A 17,125-nucleotide genomic window follows, 5' to 3' on the forward strand; every position below is an offset into this window, starting at 1 on the left:
TCAATATTTAGGATATTAGAGTTTCAAAAAGGAGGCACGTTTAAACACAAGAATACCCAGGCACGCATTGCAGTAGTCATCAGAATGATGTCATCACGCTGTCATATCCCTTCTGGAAAACACTGCAGACTTGTGGGACGACAGGGGTGAGAAGAAATGACGTCTCAGTATCGTGGAAACAGTTTGGCCTCGCGAACCCACAGGCAAGGTCTCAGGCTCCCTCCCAGAGGATCCTGGGACCAGGGGGATGACCGCTGGACTGGGAAACAGGTTAAAACCTTGGGAGGGGGGGCCCATTCCCAGCTGTCACCCTGCTCTCAGCCACGCCCTGGGAGCCAGGGCCCAGCTCTGGGTGAGTGATTGTGGGGTGGTTGTGCTTTATTACTGTTATCGGTACTGATTTATCAGGCCTCTTAAGAAGGAAGTTCAGAGGTGCCAACGCACCTGCGTGGGCCCTGAATTCCTAAAGGTGTCGTCACATCCTCCCTCCCTCTCCGGGAGTGGCATTGCTGTTGGACTTTCCTTTTGAGAAGGGAGGGCCAGGCCGTAGCTTCCTGGATCTCCTAAGCAGGATGGGCTCTGAGGCCTGCGTAAGGGAGGAATGTGGGAAATATTTAGTTTGAATTTGATAAAGGTATTGTGGAGGAGGGGAACCCTTCATAACACAAGCTGTGTATTCACCCAGCCTGATTCTTAACCCTTCTCGAGAAGCAGGAAGCCCAAAGAAACAGCAATCAAGACGATGTCATCTTATTTGAAGACTGACCCTAATCTCATTTCTCCCGGCATCCTTCCCTGCCCCCAAATCCTTAAGCTAAAGCCGATCGAGACCTAGAGTGGGACACGCTTGTCATCCCAGTACTTGGGAGCCTGAGACTGGAGGATCACAGTTTCATGGCCAGCCTCAGCTACTTAGTGAGACCCTCTTTCAAATAAAGAATAAAAAATAGGTCTGGGGGTGTAGCTTGGAAGTAGAATGCCTCTGGGTTCAATCCCCAGTCAAACAGATAAACAAAGACCTACTTGTAGACGTGTAGAAAGAAATCTAGTCCCTTGCCTGGGAGAATTCACAGTCAGTGGCCTAGAGCGACAAGGGAGGTGACTATCTGTCAAGACTATAAATTATAGGTTCCGCAAACCATCGGTTGAGAATGGGCGACCAGAGTGTCACCCCCACACTGTCTGGCCTCTGCCCCATTTCCACCCTCTGAGCAGTGGGTGAGGGTTGCTTTATCCTCTCCCGAAAACATTCTGCCTTTAAGTTTCACAAGCACCCTGGCATGTTCCTGTGAAATTTGTACTTTTCCACAATTTCCTTAATTTACATTTAGCATGATGATACTTCTTCCTCCAGCTCTTGGGGCGGGGGAGAGGCGACAAGAAGACATGTACAATCTGAGTATAATTTTTTTTCTTTTTTGGGGGTACTGGGGATGGAACCCAGGGGCATTCTATACCTCCGAGCTATACCCCCAGCCTATTTTTTTCTTCTTTATTTTGAAACAAGGTCTCACTTGAGTTGCCAAGAGCCTCGCTAAGTAGCTGAGGCTGTCGGCAAACCTGGATCCTTCGGTCCCAGCCTCCCGAACGCTGGTATTACAAGCGTGCGCCACCACGCCTGGCTCGATTGTTTTTTAAAGGAATTTCTCTTGCCAGCTTTTTCTCCTTCATTGCTCGGGTTCCAGTTCAGATGGAGCTGGTTAATAATTCCTTGTAAAGAGCTGAAGTGTGTACTTATGAATCTCGGACTACTCACTGAAGCATGCTAAGCTCTTTAGCAGAGGAGGCTGAAGCCACATGACCTGCTGGCTGGTTAATGGCTTATGAGGCTTTACTAGTTCGTGCAGGAGGCGGGGGCGGTGGTGCTCACAGCTGGGAACCCAATGAATTCTTTCCTACAGGCTTTTAAGAAGCCAGGTGCCTTCTAGGTAACAACTGGGCTCTGTGGGAGGCAGTCTGGGCCTTGCCCTCCACTGGTCCTGCCTGGAGTTTGCTCTCTGACCTTTTCCCTCTCTGGGCCTCATCTGTAATTGCAGGCACCAGACGAGATCATGGCCACCGTCTCCCAGCTCTGAACAATCTCTGGTTCCCCAGGGGTCATGGAGACTGAGCATGATTTCAACATTAACAGGACAAACTGACCTGAAAAGAGGAGCCTTTCCATCAGTGTTAACGGGCAGGATGTGCTCGCCGCCATCACGTTCTAGTTTCCAAGCGGTATTGATGAGGATGCTGTTGGTTTCCTTTTTTTTTTTTTTTTCGCTACTGGTGATGGAACCCAGGGGCCTTCTACCTCCGAGCTACACCCCCTGCCATATTTTTTATTCTTTATTTTGAAACAGGGTCTCACCGAGTTGCAAAGGGCCTCACTAAGTAGTAGCTGAGGCTGGCTTCGAACCTGCGCGATCCTCCTGTCTCAGCCTCCCAAGCGCGGGGATGACAAGTGCGCGCCACCGCGCCCTCTTTATATGTTGACTTACACTTGTTTGTTTAAGCCCTTTCTCTGCCCTCGCCTGCTTGTGGGCTTGACCCTGTCCCCTTAACCACTGAGAACCTCGGAGTCGTCTCCTCACGAAGAGGGCAGAGGGCAACGCCTGCCGCGTCCCACTGTAGAGCTCAGCTATGAAACTGCGTAAAACTGCTCTGCAAAACAAGCACAGCTCGAATATTAGCGATTATTATTTAGCAAATAATGTTGTTTACCAGCCGGGCATGGTGGCGCACCCCGTAATTCCAGTGTTTGGGAGGCTGAGACAGAGGGGTTGCAGGTTTGTGGTCAGCTTCAGCTTCTTAGTGAGGCCCTCTGCAACTTAGTGAGACCCTGCTTCAAAATAAAGAATAAGAACCAAGGATGGGGGATAACTTGGAGTAGAATGCCCCTGGGTTCAATTCCCAGTACTGGAAAAAAATATATATTGCCTGCCAAAGCCTTTGAAAGAAATCCCTTGAAATAAAGTGGAAATGTGTAATAACCTTTTCTTTTTGTTTTCACACAGGGCAACTTTGGGAGAGTGTGTAATGGTGATTGAAGCCAGGGGTCTTCTACTGACCTACACTCCTGACCCTACTTAGTTTTTTATTTTTATATATCTATTTTTTTGTGGTACTGAGGTTGAGCCCAGGACCTGAAGCTACATGCCGAGTCCTATTTTAGTTTTTTTGTTTGTTTGTTTGATTTCTGTTTTGTTTTTGCAGTAGTGGGCATGGAAGCCAGGGACATTCTACATCTGAGCTACACCCCCAGCCCTAATTTTTTTAATTATTATTTTTTGGTGGTACTGGGGGTGGAACCCAGAGGCTTTCTACCTCCGAGCTATACTCCCAGACCTATTTTCTATTTTATTTGGGAACAGGGTCTCACCAAGTTGCCGAGAGCCTCACTAAGTAGCTGAGGCTGGCTTCAAACCTGTGCGATCCTCCTGTCTCAGCCTCCCAAGCGCGGGGATGACAAGCGTGCGCCATCATGCCCGGCTCCAGCCCTATTTTTTATTTTTATTTTTATTTTTTATTTTTTGGCAGGTCTTGGAATGGAACCCAGGGGCATTTGACCTCGGAGGTACACCCCCTGCCCAATTTTTTATTCTTTATTTTGAAACCGGGTCTCACTGAGTTGCAGAGGGCCTCACTAGGTAGCTGAGGCTGTCCACGATCCTCCTGTCTCAGCCTCCCAAATGCTGGGATTACAAGCGTGCGCCACCACGCCCGGCTTTTATTCTTTATTTTGAAACAGGGTCTCTCTAAGTTGCAAAGGGCCTAAGTAGCTGAGGCTGTCCATGATCCTCCTATCTTAGCCTCCCAAATGCTGGGATTACAAGCATGCGCTACCACGCCCCACTTGTAGTTTTATTTTGAAACAGGGTCTCACTAGACTGATGAGAGTCTCACTACTTGCTGAGGCTGTCCTTGAATCTGCAATCTTCCTGTCTCACCCTCCCAAATACAGGGATTACAGGCATGTGCCACCAAGCCCAGTTTAATTATTATTATTATTTGCAGGTCTGGGGATGGAACCCAGAGGCATTTGACCTACACCCCTGCTCTATTTTTTATTTTTTATTTTGAAACAGGGTCTCTCTGAGTTGCAAAGGGCCTCTCTAAGTAGCTGAGCCTGTCCACGATCCTCCGGTCTCAGCTTCCCAAATGCTGGGATTACAAGCGTGCACCACCATGCCCAGCTTTAATTTTTATATTTCAAAACAAGGTCTTGCTAGGTTGCTGAGGCTGTCCTCAAACCTGTGATCCTCTTGTCTCTGCCTCCCAAATGCTGGATTCTAGTCATGCACCACCATGCTGGGCTCCCAGCCCAAGCTCTTGACTTCTCTGAGCCTCTATTTCCTCATCTGTAAAATAAAGATAATAAGAAAATTAATTGCCAGCTGGGCATGGCGGTGCACCTTTGTAATTCCAGTACTTGGGACGCTGAGACAGGAAGATCGAAGGTTAAAGGTTCACAGCCAGCCTCAGCTATTTAGTGAGGCCTTCTGCAACATAGACCCTGTTTTCAAATAAAAAATGGAGCTGGGGGTATAGCTCAGAGGTAGAAAGCCCCTGGGTTCAATCCCCAGTATTGATGATGATGATGATAATAATAATAATAATAATTAATAATAATTGCCTTAAATCACATACTAAAGACTTAGTATAGGGCCTGTGTTACCTCTGAATGTCATTACTATCTAACTGCTTAATTACCTACTGCTGTAACAGCGTATCAAGTGTTTATTAAGCCCCAGATGTATGTATCACATCGCGCTTGGCATGGAGGTACAGGATCGCAACAATAACGACCCTGTGCGAGCTGGGCACGGTGGTGCACACCTGTAATCCCAGCACCCGAGACACTGAGATGGGAGGATCTTAAATTTGAGGTCAGCCGTGACAACTTAGTGAAGGCCTGTTTGAAATAAAAAAGAGAAAGGTCCAGGGGTGTAGTTCAGTGGTAGAGAACTCTTGGGGTCCATCTCTAGTCCCCCCTACACACACACACACACACACACACACACACACACACACACACAAGTGACCCGTGATTCCTACCGCAGAGCTGCGAGACTGAATCAGCTGATATTCCTTCAACACCCACCCAGGAGGAGACGAGGAAATGGAGTGGGAGGAAGATAGCATGCTTAGGCCTCAGAAACTCAGAGTCTGGGAGAGAAATCAGACCCATGGAGAGAGAACGGCAAACCAGCCCGGGAGGAAGGAGGAAGGGGTGGGCATCCAGAGCCACAGCTGGCTCTACCTCTGACCAGCTGTGGGCCCTTGATTCATAATCTCTTTCCTCAAAGGATAGTAATATAGTAATATCTACCTTCAGTTTCTTCTTATTTATTTATGTATTTATTTATTTATTTTGCGGTACTGGGGATGGAACCCAGGGGTGTTCTACCTCCAAGCTATATCCCCAGCCCTATTTTTTATTTTTGGTTTGAAACACGGTCTAACAAAGTTTCAGCGGGCCTCACTAAGTAGCCGAGGCTGGCTGTGAAACTGTGATCCTCCGGTCTCACCCTCCAAGTACTGGGATTACAAGCAGGTGCCACCACGCCTGACTTACCTTCTTCAATTTCACTTTTTTTTTTTTTTTTAATAGTTTTTGAGCTAAGATCTCCAGAGGTTACCCAGGCTGGACTCCATCTCTTGGATTCAGGGAAGTCCTCCTGCCTCTGACTCCAGAGGAGGCGAAACTCCAAGCGTGTACACAATGCCCACCGCGCCCGACTCTCTCCCCTCTTTGATTCAATATATTTACCCGGTGCCTGTGTGCCAGGCAGCCAAGGAAATGGAAACAGAAGTATATGTGCTTGGGGAGGAGGAACCTAACATTCCAGGTGGGAAAGACAAAACACAAAGAAATTAATGAAAATATATGGTGCTTGTAGGAATGTATCACTTTGTTATTTTGTTTTTGTGTTTTGGAACTGGGGATTGAACCCAGAGGCACTCAATCTCCAGGGCTACCCCAAGCCCTTTTTATTTTGAAACAGGATCTCGCTAGGTTGCTGAGGGTCTTAAGCTGCCGAGGCTGGCCTCGAACCTGTGACCCTCCGGTCTCAACCTCCCCGGTAGTGGAATGCCAGGTATGCACCCCCACGCCTGGCTGGATGCATCACTTTGAACCTTACCAGGTTGTATAATTACAAGGTATCAATAAAAGTATAAACAAGTGTAGCGATTAGATAAGGGAGCCTCAGAGAGAATCCGGGAGGGGTGTGGGAGGCCTGGGCCGGAGCCACTGCCAGCCTGGCCAGCGGGGTGAGCAGGGAGCTTGGGGCCCGGAGACCGTCCAGGAGGGGCTTGGGAGCCAGGAGATAAGCGCGCCCGGTGCCTGGCACACAGGGAAGACACCAGCAGCTGTTTTAAGCCATTACTCAGAGCTAAGGCGAAAGAGAGGAGGTGGGAGCCGAGAGGAGGACTGAGTCAGCAGGCCTGGAGCGCTTCCCGGCGGCCTGAGCTCCGGCGGGAGGCCGGGGCATTCCTGGGGAGGGAGCTGGGGGCCCGGGTGGGTGGGCGGCGCAGCCGCGGGCGGCTGGGGCTCCCCGGAGATGGGGGCTGGGATGTCGGTCGATGGAGAGCAGACCAGGAAGGGTCTGGGTGTGGAGTTTACGCTGGGAGACAGAAAATGTAAAACCTGGGGGCGGAAAGAATCAGATTTGTACTTTAATAAGATGGACTGAGGAGGCGGCAAAGTGACGTCTGGCAAAGCCGGGGGATTGCAGGGCAGAGCGGGAGGCTTCCGGAGGGGCCGGGCAGCGCTGCCTCAGCCGTGTTTCTGTACTGAGGGCCAGGCACAGGCCAGATGCTGGGCCACGCTGCTGGTTAAGGCCAGGACACTGGATGTGGGGGCCTCCTGGCCCTGGCTGACAGCTGGAAACAGCCAGGAGGCTGGGTAAGGTCGCCGGACGGGAGCTCTGGCCCCCGGGACTCAGTGCGGCGGGCTGGGTGGCACTCAGCTTCCCAGCGGCCGGCCTGCTGGTTCTTCAAGAGAGACTGGACCCTTGAGCCTGAAGTTGCTGATATTTATTTATTTTGTGGTGTCCTTCCTCTGAGCTACAGCCCCAGTCCTATTTTATTTTATCTTGTTTTTAAATCTTATTTTATTTCGAAACAGGATCTTGCTAAATTACTCAGGGCCTTGTTAAATCACAGGAGACTGGCCTCGAAGCTGTGATCCTCGGATTTCAGCCTCCCCAGCACCGGGATTACAGGTGTGCACCACCACGCCTGGCAAATCTCTGATCTTTATTTTTTTTAATTTTTCATATTTATTTATTTGGCACTTGAGATCGAACCCAGAGACATTCTACCTCCAAACTCCACCCCCAGCCGGTACCAGTATTAGGCATGGCCTAGGAAGATTTGAGGAACAGCCCTATTTTTTAAAAAATTTTATTTGGAAATAGGGTCTTGCTAGGTGGATGAGAATCTCACTACTTGCTGAGGCTGTCTTCAACCTGCTCACATGCACGTGTGTGCGTGTGTGTGCGTGTGCGTGTGTGTGCATGTGTGTGCACTGCTGCAACAAAGTCCAGTTGCTCCTCCTACCACAGGTCAGGATCCGAAAAGCCCGTCGCAAGGTGAAATGCCCTTGCGGACGCCTCTCCGGCCTGGCCTGCACGCCCGCACCCAGCCGCACTGCGCTGACGTCCGGCGTCCACCCTCCTGACGGGGCCGACCTGCTCCTCTGGGCATCTCACCCGAGCCTGCCAGCCGGCAAGACCAAAGTCAAAACTCGAAGTGTGGTTCCTAGTGCATCTGTGGCCTCCGAGCCGTCTGAAGCGCCGGTCCATCTGCCCGCGAGCTGGGCTCCCACGACAGACGCTCCCTCGCAGCTCAGGGACGGCTGCTTCCGCTGTGTCCTGGCTTCTGGAGGTCCTAGTGACTCCCAGGCCCCCGCTCCGAGATCTTCTTAGCCCATCTCCCACATCACAGGCGCCCCAGCCTCAGAGAATCTCCCTGCCGCCTCCGTGTCTGTTTAGGGAATCCAGTGGTTAGCTTTAGGGCCCATCCTAATGAACTCATCTGAAGGTGATTTTCCCAAAATCCAATTTCTAAATAAGGTCACAGTCACGGGTACTGGGCTGAAATATAGCCTCTTTTTTCTTTTTTTTTTCCTTTGCGGTACTGGGGATTGAACCCAGGGGCATTCTACCTCTGAGCTACACCCCCAACCCTATTTTTTTATTCTTTATGTTTGTTTTTGAGGTACTGGGTACTGAACCCAGAGGCACTTTACCTTCGAGGTACACCCAGCTGTATTTTTTTTTTTTAATTTTATTTTAAAACAGGGTCTTAGTTGCAGAGTCTCACAGTAGCCGAGGCTGGCTGTGAGCCTGAGATCCTCCTGTCTCAGCCTCCCAATTACTAGGATTACAAGCATGTGCCACCACGCCCAGCTAAACCCTCCCCTTTTATAGGGACAAACAGATGTCACAGATTGGCTTAAAACGATTCCTCCCTTTACAAAACACATCATCTTGCTTGAGAGCAGAAACCCCAGCTGTATCTTCCCCTGGCCCCAGACAATCCTGCAGGTAAAGGAGTCAGGTTGCAAGGCTCCCTGCCTCCAAGAAAGATGACCCCTCATCTGTCCCACTGCCCCAGTGTCTGATGGGAATTCCTCATGGGAGTTTTTTTTTGTTGTTTGTTTGCAGGTCTGGGGATAGAACCCAGAGGCATTTGACCTCTGAGCTGCACCCCTAGCCCTATTTTTTTATTCTTTATTTTGAAACAGGGTCTCATTAAGTTGCAGAAAGCCTCACTAAGTAGCTGAGGCTGGCCTTAAACCGCCATCCTCCTGTCTCAGCCTCCTGAATGCTGGAATTACAAGTGTGCGCCACCATGCCCGGCTTATTCTCGGGAGTTTTTAAGGAGGACGGAGAGTGGTTAACCAGGGGGAAAGTTTTCAAAATGAAAATAAACCAAGCAACAACCCAACTTGCTAATGGGGGTCCAGTGACTTAGCCTTGGGAAGCTCAGCGCCAAGGCGGGAGAAGAGGGTGGCTTACAGGAATCTTTTTTCCCTCGGGAGACATTTAAGAACTGAACTTGTTTTTAAGAATTTCAAGGAATGCCAAGTTTATGTAAAATTATACCAACAGTGACGGAGCTTGAGAACAGCAACCAAGCCAGCCAGAGGTCGTGCCCGTCACCCGGCGCTCTCGGGAATCCCAGAAACCACCAGCATTCTGAGAGCGGGGTGCCCGGGTGTCCTGGCCGCTGCCTCTCAGCTGGGAGAGCCTGGATGGCAGCCTTGTCGCCACAGCGGGGTGCTGCGAGGCGCTAGCGCAGAGGCCTAAGAATTCCACAAGCCGGCAAGGTGGGCCTCACCTGTCATCCCAGTACTGGGGAGGTTGACACAGGAGGATCACAGATTCGAGGCCAACCTCAGCAACTTAGAGAGCCCCTCAGCAACTTGGTGAGACCCTGTTTCAAACTAAAAAATAAAATAAGGCCGGGCATGATGGCGAACACTTGTTATCCCGGTACTTGGGAGGCTGAGACAGGAACATCGCAGGTTCGTGGCCAGCGTCTTGGTGAGCAGCCAGGTCTCTTAGTGTTTCAAAATAAAGAATGAAAAATAGGGCTGGGGGTGTAGCTTGGAGGTAGAATGCCCCTGAGTTCCATCCCCAGTACCGCCAAAAAATAAAAAATAAAAAATAAAAAATAAAAAATAGGGCTGGAGATGTAGCTCAGAGGTAGAATGCTCCTGGGATCCCTAGGAGTGCAAAATAAATAAATAAATAAATAAATAAATAAATAAATAAATAAATAAATAAATAAATAGATAAATAGGTTTGGTGGAGTAGTTCAGAGGTGGAATGGCCCTGGGTCTAATTCCCCAGTACCTCTCTCTCTCTCTCTCTCTCTCTCTCTCTCTCTCTCTCTCTCTCTCTCTCTCTCTCTCACACACACACACACACACACACACCCCTTGAAAATCTCAAAAATCAACTTTGCAGAGAAGAGCTTAAAAAAAAAAAATCCAGGGCCGGGCGCGGTGCCGCACGCTTGTAATCCCCGCGCTTGGGAGGCAGAGACAGGAGGATGGCGCAGGTTCGAAGCCGGCCGCGCACTGGCTTAGGAGACCCTGTTTCCAAATAAAAAAATGTAAAAATAGGCCTGGGAGTGTAGCCCGGAGGTAGAAGGGCTTCCAGGAGCCCCAGTACCACCAAAAAAGTAAATAAATAAAAATAAAAATGCAGTGTCAGTGGCTGTGACGGCCCACGCTGACTCCCAAGGACTTCGGGAGCTGATGTAGGAGGATCCAGGTTCACCACCAGCCTCAGCAATTTTGCAAGGCCCTGTTTCAAAAATAAACAAAAAGAGCTGGGGGTGCAGCTCAGAAGTAGAATGCCCCCCAGGTTCAATCCCTAGTACCACAAACAAAAACCAAAAAACCCAACAAGACAAATCTCACTTTTGGTCGCTTTTGCAATTCAAGATCTGTCCGTTCCAGGGAGTTTTGGAGTGGAGCAGGGCCTGGCCGGTGTCTTCGTGACCCAGACCCAGACGTAAACACTTCCCGCAGAGGGTTTTTCCCACCTGCTGCCTGCGGCTGCATCCAGGAGACCCAGGAGGGAGGAGCGCCCAGGGGGCTGCGCCTGGGGCCCTCGGCCTGGGACTCCTCCTTACCCTGAGCTAAGTGTGTGCAAAAGTCTCCGCTGGCAACAGCAGAGCCCGATGGAAACTGTGCCTGTCAGTCCTGGGAGGCTGCGGAGAGCTTTGTCTGTTAACCCTTCTCTGTCTTGAAACCACCTGCAAGTAGGTGGTTTTTTCTTTCTTTCTTTTCGTGTTACCAGGGATGGAACCCAGGGGCAGTCTACCTCCGAGCTACACCCCCAGCCCTATTCTTTATTCTTTATTTTGAAACTGGGTCTCACTGAGTTGCGGAGGGCCTCACTAAGTAGCTGAGGCTGTCCGCGAACAGCGATCCTCTGGTCTCAGCCTCCCGAATGCTGGGATGACAAGCGTGCGCCACCATGCCCGGCTTTATTTTTTTATATTGAAACAGGGTCTCAGTTGCTGAGGGTGAGGGTCTCAGTTGCTGAGGCTGGCTTCAAACCTGAGATCCTCCTGTCTGTCTCAGCCTCCCAAGAACGGAAATCGCAGGCATGTGCCATCACACCCAGCTGCTAAAAGCTTTTATAGGGAAAAATGTCTTCCCTTCACCCCTCCTCCTGAGTCTTTTTCTCTACAGACAGAGCACAGGGCTCATTCTGTGCATACCTTTCTGACAACTCCCCAGTGGACCTGTGACACTTCCTTTTACACCCCCATGCCTTCCTCATTCTTTTTCCTGGCCGTCTAGCTTGCCAAGGTATAGGTGTATCAAAGTTACTCAGGCAGTCTTGTGATGCTGGAGCGTGAGGTCATCCTTAGTCACCGTGTTGCAGAACAGCCTGTGTCCGTGTCCTGTGCGCTCGCTCGTGTGTCCGTAGCTCCAGGATCGACACCAAGAGGTCCGTGGATGTGCACGTTGTATTGGGGATTGAACTCACGGGCCTTCTACCTCCAAGCTACACCCCAGTCCTATTTTATTTTTTATTTTGAAACAGGGTCTCAATAATTGTGGAAAGCCTCACTAAGTAGCTGAGGCTGGCCTTGAACCCGCTATCCTCCTGTCTCAGCCTCCCAAGTACTGGGATTACAGGCACAGGCACCATACCTGGATGATTCTCCTCCTCCTCCTTCTCCTTCTTCTTCTCCTTTTCCTTCTCCTTCTTCTCTCTTCTTTCTTCCTTTTTTTTGTGGGTCTGGAGATGGAACCCAGGGGTATTCGACCTCAGAGCTACACCCCCTGCCCTATGTTCGTTCGTTCTTTCTTTCTTTCTTTCTTTCTTTCTTTCTTTCTTTCTCTCTTTCTGTTGGTACTGGGGGTGGAACCCAGAGGCTTTCTACCTCTGGGCTATACTCCCAAATGCTGGGATTATAAGCGCATGCCATCACGCCTGGCTTTTTTTTTTTTTTTTTTTTTTTTGTACTGGGGATTGAGCCTAGAGGTATCTTACCTGTAAGATATGCCCCTGGACCGATTTTTTAATTCTTTGTTTGGAAACAGGGTCTCGCTATTTTTCTGAGAGCCTCGCTACATTGCCGAGGCTGGCTCTGAACCTACGATCGATCCCGTCGCAGCCTGCCAAGTACTGGGATTACAGGAGTGTGCCACCATGCCCCGTTTATTCATTATTTTGAAACAGGATCTTGCTGGGTTGCTGACAGCCTCACTAAGAAGATGAGGCTGGCTGCAAACTTGCGATCCTCCTGTCTCAGCCTCCCGGTACTGGGATTACAGGTGTGCGCCCCTACGCCCAGCTGGGACGTGCACAATTCACCTGCTGTGTGCACTGGCAGGGTTGGCCTTCTGATAGCACCAGCCATCATCAGATTCAAAGTGGCCAAGTTTGCTATTGGACACCCTCCCACACTTAAAACATTTTTAAGGGGTGTGTGTGGGGAACTGGGGATCGAAACCAGGGGCATTCTGCCTCTGAGCTTTGCCCCCAGCCCTCTTTTTCTTTTTTTTTTTTTTTTTTTTTTGTGGGTCTGGGGATGTAACCCAGAGGCATTCTACCTCCGACTTCCACCCTCAGTCCTATTTTTTTTTTAATTCTTTATTTTCAAACAGGGTCTCAACAAGTTGCAAAGGGCCTCACTAAGTAACTGCGGCTGTCTACAAGCTGTAATTCTGTCTCAGCCTCCCGGGTGTGTCCCACGCCCGGCCCCGCAGCTCTTCTTTTTTTAAAATTTTATATTTATTTATTTATTTTTTGCAGGTCTGGGGATAGAACCCAGAGGCATTAGACCCCCGACCTACACCCCCTGCCCTATTTTTTATTCTTTATTTTGAAACCGGGTCTCACTGAGTTGCAGAGGACCTCACTAAGTAGCTGAGGCTGTCCGCGAACCGCATCCTCTGGATTCAGCCTCCTGAATGCTGGGATGACAAGCGCGCTCCACCACGCCCGGCTGGGAATAAATTTTTTTTTTTTAATTGCTGAGACTAACCTTGAACCTGTGACCCTCCTTTCTCAGCCTTCCAGGTAGAGAACACAGGTACAAACCACCGGGCCTGGCTGAGGTTGCTTTTTTTTAACTTATCACTCTGCAGTTCAACTTTCAGAGACTTAAAAAGATAAGGCTACAGGCACATTAAGGAGGTTATTTAAGGACACCAGGCGGCTACATACCAAAATTCCGTGGACACTCCCCAGGCTCCTGGACTGTCTCGGGGAGAAGGTGGTGGGGTCTTTATCTCACAGGCGATCTGTTTCTGTTAAGGGCATTGCTATCTCCCTGGTCTTCCAAGTCTCTAACTCTTTTTTTTGGGGGGGAGGGGTACTGGGGATGGAACCCAGGGGCATTCGACCTCCGAGCTACACCCTCAACCCTATTTTTTATTCTTTATTTTGAAACAGGGTCTCACTGAGTTGCAGAGGGCCTAAGTAGCTGAGGCTGGCTGCGAACCACGATCCTCCTGTCTCAGCCTCCCGAATGCTGTGATGACAAGCTCGCGCTACCACGCCGGGCTTTTAATTGTTTATTTTGAAACCGGGTCTAAGTTGCAGAAGGCCTCACTCAGTACCTGAGGCTGGCCTCAAACCTACAGCCCTCCAGTCTCAGCCTCGCGAGCCCCGGGATGACAGCTTGTGCCACCACGCCCAGCTCTGTTCTCCCACGCCCTGAGTCCGCAGGGCTGCGGGACTCTAACAGGTGCCTCCCCCAGCACAGGCCCCCCCACCCAGGTTCGACCTTCACCCCCTCAGCAGAGCCAAAGACCACGCCCTGCCAGGAGCGTCGGCGCCCTCCGGCCTCGGTCCCCCCCCTGCAGGTGGGAGACGCCCTCCCCGCCCTCCTGGACGCCGGCCATCTCCTGGGTACCAGCCACACCCTCCCGTCGGCCCACAACCTCGGCGGCCATCCCTGGAGAGCTGATGGGCGGGGCCTGTGGGGGCGTGACGTCACTCCGCCCTCTGTCATCGGGTCCTATTTATGGCTGAGGAAACCGAGAGGCTGGTCGTCCTGCGGCCCAAGGCCACACCTGCAGTCCCCGGTGTCTGCAGGGTGTGTCCAAACTCTGGTCCTCGTGTCCCCGTGGTGTTCAAATAGCCCTGCGCCCGGCGCGTCTGTAATCCCCGCACCCGGGAGGCTGAGGCCGGAGGATTGCAGGGCAGAGGCCAGAGGCCAGTGGAGAGACTCGTCGGCCATGGGGACTTGGCTTCAAAATAAAACGCCAGTAGGGCGGGGGAGGAGCTCGAGGTTGAATGCCCCTGGGTTCAATATCCAGTATCACACGCGCACACACAAACGCACACGCAACACACACGCGCACACATACGTGCGCGCGCACACACCAGTGTTGTTATTTATTATTTAAAAAAGAAAGATTAAGCTGGGCACGGTGGTGCATGCCTATAATCCCAGTGCTCGGGGGGCTGAGACAAGGATCGCAGGTTTGTGACCACACACACAAATAAAGATCAGTGTTATTATCATTTTGGTTCTGGGGGTGGAACCCAGGGCCATTCTACCTCTTGGCGAAACCACCAGCCATTTATTTATTTATTTATTTATTTATTTATTTATTTATTTATTTATGGTGGTACTGGGGATGGAACCCAGAGGCTTTCTACCTCTGGTCTACACTCCCCGACCTATTTTATATTTTATTTGGAAACAGGGTCTCACTAAGTTGCTGAGAGCCTCACTAAGTAGCTGAGGCTGGCTTCGAACCCGTGCGATCCTCCTGTCTCAGCCTCCCAAGCGCAGGGATTACGAGCGTGCGCCACCACGCCCGGCTCATTATTTTGTTATTATTATTTTTTTTATCATGCTGGGGATTGAACCCAGGGGCATTCTACCTCTGAGCTATACCCCCAGCCTGAATATTTTTATATCTATCTATCTATCTATCTATCTATCTATCTATCTATCTCTTAATTTTTGTAGCACTAGGGAATGAACCCAGGAGCATTCATCTCCAAGCTACACCTCCAGCTCTATTTTTTATGCTTTATTTTTAAGCAGGGTCTCACTAAGTTGTGGAGGGCCTCACTAAGTAGCTGAGGCTGTCCACGAACTGTGATCCTCCCGTCTCAGCCTCCCAAGCGCTGGGATCACAATCCTGCACCGTTTTGCCTAGCTTGTCTTTTTTCCTTTTAACCTCCTCTCCCTCCCTCCTCTGTTTTCTCCTTAGGTTTCTCCTGCTCTCCGGGCAGCACTGGAAACAGATTCCCAAGGTCCGCGCCTCGGCCAGCCCCGTCCCGTGCTGGCGGGCGTTCGGGTCACCGGCAGGCCGCGCAGGCTGGTGTCCTCCGAGGTCACCGTGGGGCCGCCCCTCGCGACGCGGAGGCCATGCTGACCTTGTGGCCAACGAGTAAGTCTGGCCTCACGGCGACACCGGTGTCAACAAACGTCCTGGGCCTCGGGCACGAAAGCCCAGCGGTATAATTATGCGCAGAGCGTGACACTCCACTGTGGTTGCGAGTGCTGGGTGGCTGGTTTATGGAGGTGCTGGACGACGTTTCTGTTATTACCTTAGAGTTTGCTCCTACTTATTAGAGAAAGAGGTGGCGGTGCCCAGTTGGCAGCCGCCCCGCCTCTGTCTCGGCATCTCTGCACGTGACTTATTCTGTAGGACGCAGGCAGCCGCCCCGCCTAGGTCTAAGTACACCCCAGGGCAGGAAGGCCACAGCGCCTCGCCGCACATTTCTCCAGACCCATGCCAGCCAGGACGACACTTCTGAGAGGCGGGGACCCCCTTAGGACCATCCCCAGGCTGGAGACCACTTCACCTGGCCAGGTCTTCTTGCCGGACACAAGCGGGTGAGATCCGAGATGCGGGCGTTGGGGTGGCGCCGGGGCTTGAACCCTGGGGCATTCTATCTCCCAGCCCTACTCTATTTTTTAATTTGAAAACGGGGTCTTACTAAGTTGCTGAGGGTGTCTGTAAGTTGCTGAGGCTGGCCATACACCTGCAAATCCTTCTGTTTCAGCCTCCTAAGTACTGGGATTACAGGTGTGCGCCACCACGTCTAGCTGAGAGACGGACTTTTAAAAAATTATTTTATTTATTTTTTTGAAGATTTAAAGAAGTTTATTAAAAAGATAGAAATACAGAAAATACTGCCGGGCGTGGTGGGCACGCTTGTCATCCCCGCGCTTAGGAGGCGGAGACAGGAGGATCGCGCAGGTTCGAAGCCAGCCACGCGCGCTGGCTTAGGAGATCCTGTTTCCAAATAAAAAAAATGTAAAAATAGGTCTGGGAGTGTAGCCCAGAGGTAGAAGGGCTTCCAGGAGCCCCAGTACCACCAAAAAAAAAAAAAAAAAAAAAAAAGAAAGAAAGAAAAAGAAATACAGATAATAGAAATATAGCCCCATGCCAAAGTGGCATGGAGGGGTGACTCGAATGAATACACCCTTTTTTTTTTTTTTTTAATGGTACTGGAGATGGAACCCAGGGGCATTCTACCTCCGAGCTACATCCGCAGCCCTATTTTTTTTTTTTTTTTTGTGTGTGTGGGTCTGAGTTACTCTTTGCAACTCAGTGAGACCCTGTTTTAAACTAAAGAATAAAAACTCGGCTGGGTGGTGGCGCACGCTTGTAATTTCCGCGCTTGGGAGGCAGAGAGAGGATCGCGCTCAGGTTCAAAAGCAGCCTCGCTGGCTTAAGAGACCCTGTTTCCAAATAAAATGTAAAATAGGCCTGAGAGTGTAGCTCGGAGGTAGAAGAGTTCCATCCCCAGTACCACCAAAAAAAAAAAAAAAAAGAATAAAAAATAGGACTGGGGGTTTAGCTCAGAGGGAGAATGCTCCTGGGTTCTATCCCCAATAGCAGGGGGGGGGGATAAAAAATAACAAATAGGGCTGGGGTTGTATCTCGGAGGCAAAACCCCCTGAGTTCCACCCCCACTACCACAACAATAACAAAAGAAGCTGAACACAGGGGGTTTGGTTTGGGTCGATTGCTCAGCGTGAAGCCAGAGAGGGGGGCCTCCCTGTCCTCCCCGTCGCCCCTGGAGGCAGGTGTGGGCTAAACTCTCCGCACCTACGCCCCACCTTGGAGTGTCATGGCCCTCAATCCCGAGCGCGAGTGCTCCCCCAAGAAACTTGTTATTGAAGCGTT

This window comes from Muscardinus avellanarius, assembly GCF_963383645.1.
Source record: "Muscardinus avellanarius genome assembly, chromosome: 19".
Lineage (NCBI taxonomy): Eukaryota > Metazoa > Chordata > Mammalia > Rodentia > Gliridae > Muscardinus > Muscardinus avellanarius.